At 46.1% G+C, this 7,500-nt stretch overlaps 12 non-coding genes across 12 annotated transcripts in view; 5 read left to right on the forward strand and 7 right to left on the reverse strand.

The window, feature by feature from the left end:
• Nucleotides 1–387: 387 nt before the first annotated feature.
• Nucleotides 388–459, reverse strand: trnaw-cca (transfer RNA tryptophan (anticodon CCA)). Its single transcript has one exon. It is a non-coding gene; the product is annotated as a tRNA-Trp (tRNA).
• Nucleotides 460–1,001: 542 nt separating this feature from the next.
• Nucleotides 1,002–1,073, forward strand: trnae-uuc (transfer RNA glutamic acid (anticodon UUC)). Its single transcript has one exon. It is a non-coding gene; the product is annotated as a tRNA-Glu (tRNA).
• Nucleotides 1,074–1,474: 401 nt separating this feature from the next.
• On the reverse strand, nt 1,475–1,546 carry trnaw-cca (transfer RNA tryptophan (anticodon CCA)). The gene has a single exon. It is a non-coding gene; the product is annotated as a tRNA-Trp (tRNA).
• A 509-nt stretch (nt 1,547–2,055) lies between these two features.
• On the forward strand, nt 2,056–2,127 carry trnae-uuc (transfer RNA glutamic acid (anticodon UUC)). The gene has a single exon. It is a non-coding gene; the product is annotated as a tRNA-Glu (tRNA).
• A 400-nt stretch (nt 2,128–2,527) lies between these two features.
• On the reverse strand, nt 2,528–2,599 carry trnaw-cca (transfer RNA tryptophan (anticodon CCA)). Its single transcript has one exon. It is a non-coding gene; the product is annotated as a tRNA-Trp (tRNA).
• Nucleotides 2,600–3,614: 1,015 nt separating this feature from the next.
• trnaw-cca (transfer RNA tryptophan (anticodon CCA)) lies at nt 3,615–3,686 on the reverse strand. Its single transcript has one exon. It is a non-coding gene; the product is annotated as a tRNA-Trp (tRNA).
• A 1,015-nt stretch (nt 3,687–4,701) lies between these two features.
• trnaw-cca (transfer RNA tryptophan (anticodon CCA)) lies at nt 4,702–4,773 on the reverse strand. The gene has a single exon. It is a non-coding gene; the product is annotated as a tRNA-Trp (tRNA).
• A 509-nt stretch (nt 4,774–5,282) lies between these two features.
• trnae-uuc (transfer RNA glutamic acid (anticodon UUC)) lies at nt 5,283–5,354 on the forward strand. Its single transcript has one exon. It is a non-coding gene; the product is annotated as a tRNA-Glu (tRNA).
• Nucleotides 5,355–5,754: 400 nt separating this feature from the next.
• trnaw-cca (transfer RNA tryptophan (anticodon CCA)) lies at nt 5,755–5,826 on the reverse strand. The gene has a single exon. It is a non-coding gene; the product is annotated as a tRNA-Trp (tRNA).
• Nucleotides 5,827–6,368: 542 nt separating this feature from the next.
• On the forward strand, nt 6,369–6,440 carry trnae-uuc (transfer RNA glutamic acid (anticodon UUC)). Its single transcript has one exon. It is a non-coding gene; the product is annotated as a tRNA-Glu (tRNA).
• A 401-nt stretch (nt 6,441–6,841) lies between these two features.
• trnaw-cca (transfer RNA tryptophan (anticodon CCA)) lies at nt 6,842–6,913 on the reverse strand. Its single transcript has one exon. It is a non-coding gene; the product is annotated as a tRNA-Trp (tRNA).
• Nucleotides 6,914–7,455: 542 nt separating this feature from the next.
• trnae-uuc (transfer RNA glutamic acid (anticodon UUC)) overlaps nt 7,456–7,500 on the forward strand; it is a 72-nt gene continuing 27 nt past the window's right edge. Inside the window, exon 1 of the tRNA in view lies at nt 7,456–7,500. This exon is cut by the window's right edge and continues 27 nt beyond it. This is a non-coding gene — a tRNA (tRNA-Glu).

Here is a 7,500-nt window from a genome sequence, read left to right on the forward strand (position 1 = left end):
CATCTCTTCAAGATTGAAATACTTCACTGCTTTGTGGGGTTGATGTGTTGAGTAAAGTGGGTGAAAAAATTCCTCGCCTCTTCCAATATTTGCCTTTTTTGAGCTCACGCAAATTATAAAGTGGAGGAAACTGATTCATGACAAATTACTGTATTTCCTCATTGGTTACCTCCCCTGTACGAAGAGGGAAAAAATCTTAATGACTCAGTGGTGCTAAAGTGGACATTCACTCGGTGACCTACTGATCTATCTGATTGAGTAGTGAGGTCAAAGGGATTGGCCGGCTCACACTCAGGTTGCCCACAGCACCCATTCTCCAAAAGCTTACGTCTCTCTAGTACAGCGCAACAAACCTTGTGTGACTTCATAAATGCAAGAAACGACCACTGATCCCGACGTGATTTGAACACGCAACCTTCTGATCTGGAGTCAGACGTGCTACCGTTGCGCCACGAGATCTAATGCATGCAATTTGGCACCTGTTCTGGCTGTGTAGACCCAGGCTGATTGGATCATCCCAACAAACCGTTTACAGCAGACGACTCCTAAGACGCACGTTGTCCCTTTTGTACACGTTTCATGCTTACACATGCAGAGAAATATAGAAATTCTTTCTGGATTGCTTTAAAAATTGGGGGGCTTGCGACTCCACTCTTTTATTATGGGAAAAGTGGTGGACTACTGCAGATGGAACAGTGGAAGGAAATTGATTTCTGACACATCACTGTATATTCTCAATTTTTTCCTCAGCGACGCAAAGAGGGAAGGAACAATCTTTAACGCCAAACAGTGCTAATGTGGACAAACATGGGGTGACACATAGATTTGTCTGATTGAGCAGTGCAGCCAGAACAACTGGCTTGCCGACACTCGGGTGGCCCAGGATAACTGCTCACCAAAATCTCAAGTCACAAAAGGACAACGTTCTGAAAGCAAAATGCCAGTAAGGCCTGAAATTGCCACTCTCTCCACCTCCACAACACAGGTGTCTAGGTGTGTTGTCCCATATGGTCTAGCGGTTAGGATTCCTGATTTTCACACAGGCGGCCCGGGTTTGACTCCCGGTATGGGAAGCCGCTGCCTTTTGCATCTTTTCAAGATTGAAATACTTCACTGCTTTGTGGGGTTGATGTGTTGAGTAAAGTGGGTGAAAAATTTCCTCGCCTCTTCCAATATTTGCCTTTTTTGAGCTCACGCAAATTATAAAGTGGAGGAAACTGATTCATGACAAATTACTGTATTTCCTCATTGGTTACCTCCCCTGTACGAAGAGGGAAAAAATCTTAATGACTCAGTGGTGCTAAAGTGGACATTCACTCGGTGACCTAGTGATCTATCTGATTGAGTAGTGAGGTCAAAGGGATTGGCCGGCTCACACTCAGGTTGCCCACAGCACCCATTCTCCAAAAGCTTATGTCTCTCTAGTACAGCGCAACAAACCTTGTGTGACTTCATAACTGCAAGAAACGACCACTGATCCCGACATGATTTGAACACGCAACCTTCTGATCTGGAGTCAGACGCGCTACCGTTGCGCCACGAGATCTAATGCACGCAATTTGGCACCTGTTCTGGCTGTGTAGACCCAGGCTGATTGGATCATCCCAACAAACCGTTTAGAGCAGACGACTCCTAAGACGCACGTTGTCCCTTTTGTACACGTTTCATGCTTACATATGCAGAGAAATATAGAAATTCTTTCTGGATTGCTTCAAAAATTGGGGGGCTTGCGACTCCACTCTTTTATTATGGGAAAAGTGGTGGACTACTGCAGATGGAACAGTGGAAGGAAATTGATTTCTGACACATCACTGTATATTCTCAATTTTTTCCTCAGCGACGCAAAGAGGGAAGGAACAATCTTTAACGCCAAACAGTGCTAATGTGGACAAACATGGGGTGACACATAGATCTGTCTGATTGAGCAGTGCAGCCAGAACAACTGCTCACCAAAATCTCAAGTCACAAAAGGACAACGTTCTGAATGCAAAATGCCAGTAAGGCCTGAAATTGGCACTCTCTCCACCTCCACAACCCAGGTGCTTAGGCGTGTTGTCCCATATGGTCTAGCGGTTAGGATTCCTGGTTTTCACCCAGGCGGCCCAGGTTCGACTCCCGGTATGGGAAGCCGCTTCCTTTTGCATCTCTTCAAGATTGAAATACTTCACTGCTTTGTGGGGTTGATGTGTTGAGTAAAGTGGGTGAAAAAATCCTCGCCTCTTCCAATATTTGCCTTTTTTGAGCTCACGCAAATTATAAAGTGGAGGAAACTGATTTATGACAAATTACTGTATTCCCTCATTGGTTACCTCCCCTGTACGAAGAGGGAAAAAATCTTAATGACTCAGTGTTGCTAAAGTGGACATTCACGCGGTGACCTACTGATCTATCTGATTGAGAAGTGAGGTCAAAGGGATTGGCCGGCTCACACTCAGGTTGCCCACAGCACCCATTCTCCAAAAGCTTACGTCTCTCTAGTACAGCGCAACAAACCTTGTGTGACTTCATAACTGCAAGAAACGACCACTGATCCCGACGTGAGTTGAACACGCAACCTTCTGATCTGGAGTCTGACGCGCTACCGTTGCGCCACAAGATCTAACGCATGCAATTTGGCACCTGTTCTGGCTGTGTAGACCCAGGCTGATTGGATCATCCCAACAAACCGTTTACAGCAGACGACTCCTAAGACGCACGTTGTCCCTTTTGTACACGTTTCATGCTTACATATGCAGAGAAATATAGAAATTCTTTCTGGATTGCTTCAAAAATTGGGGGGCTTGCGACTCCACTCTTTTATTATGGGAAAAGTGGTGGACTACTGCAGATGGAACAGTGGAAGGAAATTGATTTCTGACACATCACTGTATATTCTCAATTTTTTCCTCAGCGACGCAAAGAGGGAAGGAACAATCTTTAACGCCAAACAGTGCTAATGTGGACAAACATGGGGTGACACATAGATCTGTCTGATTGAGCAGTGCAGCCAGAACAACTGGCTTGCCGACACTCGGGTGGCCCAGGATAACTGCTCACCAAAATCTCAAGTCACAAAAGGACAACGTTCTGAAAGCAAAATGCCAGTAAGGCCTGAAATTGCCACTCTCTCCACCTCCACAATCCAGGTGCTTAGGCGTGTTGTCCCATATGGTCTAGCGGTTAGGATTCCTGGTTTTCACCGAGGCAGCCCGGGTTCGACTCCCGGTATGGGTAGCCGCTGCCTTTTGCATCTCTTCAAGATTGAAATACTTCACTGCTTTGTGGGGTTGATGTGTTGAGTAAAGTGGGTGAAAAAATTCCTCGCCTCTTCCAATATTTGCCTTTTTTGAGCTCACGCAAATTATAAAGTGGAGGAAACTGATTCATGACAAATTACTGTATTTCCTCATTGGTTACCTCCCCTGTACGAAGAGGGAAAAAATCTTAATGACTCAGTGGTGCTAAAGTGAACATTCACTCGGTGACCTACTGATCTATCTGATTGAGTAGTGAGGTCAAAGGGATTGGCCGGCTCACACTCAGGTTGCCCACAGCACCCATTCTCCAAAAGCTTACGTCTCTCTAGTACAGCGCAACAAACCTTGTGTGACTTCATAACCGCAAGAAACGACCACTGATCCCCACGTGATTTGAACACGCAACCTTCTGATCTGGAGTCAGACGCACTACCGTTGCGCCACGAGACCTAACGCACGCAGTTTGGCACCTGTTCTGGCTGTGTAGACCCAGGCTGATTGGATCATCCCAACAAACCGTTTACAGCACACGACTCCTAAGATGCAAGTTGTCCCTTTTGTACACGTTTCATGCTTACACATGCAGAGAAATATAGAAATTCTCTCTGGATTGCTTCAAAAATTGGGGGGCTTGCGACTCCACTCTTTTATTATGGGAAAAGTGGTGGACTACTGCAGATGGAACAGTGGAAGGAAATTGATTTCTGACACATCACTGTATATTCTCAATTTTTTCCTCAGCGACGCAAAGAGGGAAGGAACGATCTTTAACGCCAAACAGTGCTAATGTGGACAAACATGGGGTGACACATAGATCTGTCTGATTGAGCAGTGCAGCCAGAACAACTGGCTTGCCGACACTCGGGTGGCCCAGGATAACTGCTCACCAAAATCTCAAGTCACAAAAGGTCAACGTTCTGAAAGCAAAATGCCAGTAAGGCCTGAAATTGCCACTCTCTCCACCTCCACAACACAGGTGCCTAGGTGTGTTGTCCAATATGGTCTAGCGGTTAGGATTCCTGATTTTCACCCAGGCGGCCCGGGTTTGACTCCTGGTATGGGAAGCCGCTGCCTTTTGCATCTCTTCAAGATTGAAATACTTCACTGCTTTGTGGGGTTGATGTGTTGAGTAAAGTGGGTGAAAAAATTCCTCGCCTCTTCCAATATTTGCCTTTTTTGAGCTCACGCAAATTATAAAGTGGAGGAAACTGATTAATGACAAATTACTGTATTTCCTCATTGGTTACCTCCCCTGTACGAAGAGGGAAAAAATCTTAATGACTCAGTGGTGCTAAAGTGGACATTCACTCGGTGACCTACTGATCTATCTGATTGAGTAGTGAGGTCAAAGGGATTGGCCGGCTCACACTCAGGTTGCCCACAGCACCCATTCTCCAAAAGCTTACGTCTCTCTAGTACAGCGCAACAAACCTTGTGTGACTTCATAAATGCAAGAAACGACCACTGATCCCGACGTGATTTGAACACGCAACCTTCTGATCTGGAGTCAGACGCGCTACCGTTGCGCCACGAGATCTAATGCACGCAATTTGGCACCTGTTCTGGCTGTGTAGACCCAGGCTGATTGGATCATCCCAACAAACCGTTTAGAGCAGACGACTCCTAAGACGCACGTTGTCCCTTTTGTACACGTTTCATGCTTACATATGCAGAGAAATATAGAAATTCTTTCTGGATTGCTTCAAAAATTGGGGGGCTTGCGACTCCACTCTTTTATTATGGGAAAAGTGGTGGACTACTGCAGATGGAACAGTGGAAGGAAATTGATTTCTGACACATCACTGTATATTCTCAATTTTTTCCTCAGCGACGCAAAGAGGGAAGGAACAATCTTTAACGCCAAACAGTGCTAATGTGGACAAACATGGGGTGACACATAGATCTGTCTGATTGAGCAGTGCAGCCAGAACAACTGCTCACCAAAATCTCAAGTCACAAAAGGACAACGTTCTGAATGCAAAATGCCAGTAAGGCCTGAAATTGGCACTCTCTCCACCTCCACAACCCAGGTGCTTAGGTGTGTTGTCCCATATGGTCTAGCTGTTAGGATTCCTGATTTTCACCCAGGCGGCCCGGGTTCGACTCCCGGTATGGGAAGCCGCTTCCTTTTGCATCTTTTCAAGATTGAAATACTTCACTGCTTTGTGGGGTTGATGTGTTGAGTAAAGTGGGTGAAAAAATCCTCGCCTCTTCCAATATTTGCCTTTTTTGAGCTCACGCAAATTATAAAGTGGAGGAAACTGATTCATGACAAATTACTGTATTCCCTCATTGGTTACCTCCCCTGTACGAAGAGGGAAAAAATCTTAATGACTCAGTGGTGCTAAAGTGGACATTCACGCGGTGACCTACTGATCTATCTGATTGAGAAGTGAGGTCAAAGGGATTGGCCGGCTCACACTCAGGTTGCTCACAGCACCCATTCTCCAAAAGCTTACGTCTCTCTGATACAGCGCAACAAACCTTGTGTGACTTCATAACTGCAAGAAACGACCACTGATCCCGACGTGATTTGAACACGCAACCTTCTGATCTGGAGTCTGACGCGCTACCGTTGCGCCACAAGATCTAACGCATGCAATTTGGCACCTGTTCTGGCTGTGTAGACCCAGGCTGATTGGATCATCCCAACAAACCATTTACAGCAGACGACTCCTAAGACGCACGTTGTCCCTTTTGTACACGTTTCATGCTTACATATGCAGAGAAATATAGAAATTCTTTCTGGATTGCTTCAAAAATTGGGGGGCTTGCGACTCCACTCTTTTATTATGGGAAAAGTGGTGGACTACTGCAGATGGAACAGTGGAAGGAAATTGATTTCTGACACATCACTGTATATTCTCAATTTTTTCCTCAGCGACGCAAAGAGGGAAGGAACAATCTTTAACGCCAAACAGTGCTAATGTGGACAAACATGGGGTGACACATAGATCTGTCTGATTGAGCAGTGCAGCCAGAACAACTGGCTTGCCGACACTCGGGTGGCCCAGGAAAACTGCTCACCAAAATCTCAAGTCACAAAAGGACAACGTTCTGAAAGCAAAATGCCAGTAAGGCCTGAAATTGCCACTCTCTCCACCTCCACAATCCAGGTGCTTAGGCGTGTTGTCCCATATGGTCTAGCGGTTAGGATTCCTGGTTTTCACCCAGGCGGCCCTGGTTCGACTCCCGGTATGGGAAGCCGCTGCCTTTTGCATCTTTTCAAGATTGAAATACTTCACTGCTTTGTGGGGTTGATGTGTTGAGTAAAGTGGGTGAAAAAAATCCTCGCCTCTTCCAATATTTGCCTTTTTTGAGCTCACGCAAATTATAAAGTGGAGGAAACTGATTCATGACAAATTACTGTATTCCCTCATTGGTTACCTCCCCTGTACGAAGAGGGAAAAAATCTTAATGACTCAGTGGTGCTAAAGTGGACATTCACGCGGTGACCTACTGATCTATCTGATTGAGAGGTGAGGTCAAAGGGATTGGCCGGCTCACACTCAGGTTGCCCACAGCACCCATTCTCCGAAAGCTTACGTCTCTCTAGTACAGCGCAACAAACCTTGTGTGACTTCATAACCGCAAGAAACGACCACTGGTCCCGACGTGATTTGAACACGCAACCTTCTGATCTGGAGTCAGACGCGCTACCGTTGCGCCACGAGATCTAATGCATGCAATTTGGCACCAGTTCTGGCTGTGTAGACCCAGGCTGATTGGATCATCCCAACAAACCGTTTACAGCAGACGACTCCTAAGACGCACGTTGTCCCTTTTGTACACGTTTCATGCTTACACATGCAGAGAAATATAGAAATTCTTTCTGGATTGCTTCAAAAATTGGGGGGCTTGCGACTCCACTCTTTTATTATGGGAAAAGTGGTGGACTACTGCAGATGGAACAGTGGAAGGAAATTGATTTCTGACACATCACTGTATATTCTCAATTTTTTCCTCAGCGACGCAAAGAGGGAAGGAACAATCTTTAACGCCAAACAGTGCTAATGTGGACAAACATGGGGTGACACATAGATCTGTCTGATTGAGCAGTGCAGCCAGAACAACTGGCTTGCCGACACTCGGGTGGCCCAAGATAACTGCTCACCAAAATCTCAAGTCACAAAAGGACAACGTTCTGAAAGCAAAATGCCAGTAAGGCCTGAAATTGCCACTCTCTCCACCTCCACAACCCAGGTGCTTAGGCGTGTTGTCCCATATGGTCTAGCGGTTAGGATTCCTGGTTTTCACCCAGGCG

The sequence above is a fragment of the Paramisgurnus dabryanus genome, chromosome 9 (assembly GCF_030506205.2).
Source record: "Paramisgurnus dabryanus chromosome 9, PD_genome_1.1, whole genome shotgun sequence".
Lineage (NCBI taxonomy): Eukaryota > Metazoa > Chordata > Actinopteri > Cypriniformes > Cobitidae > Paramisgurnus > Paramisgurnus dabryanus.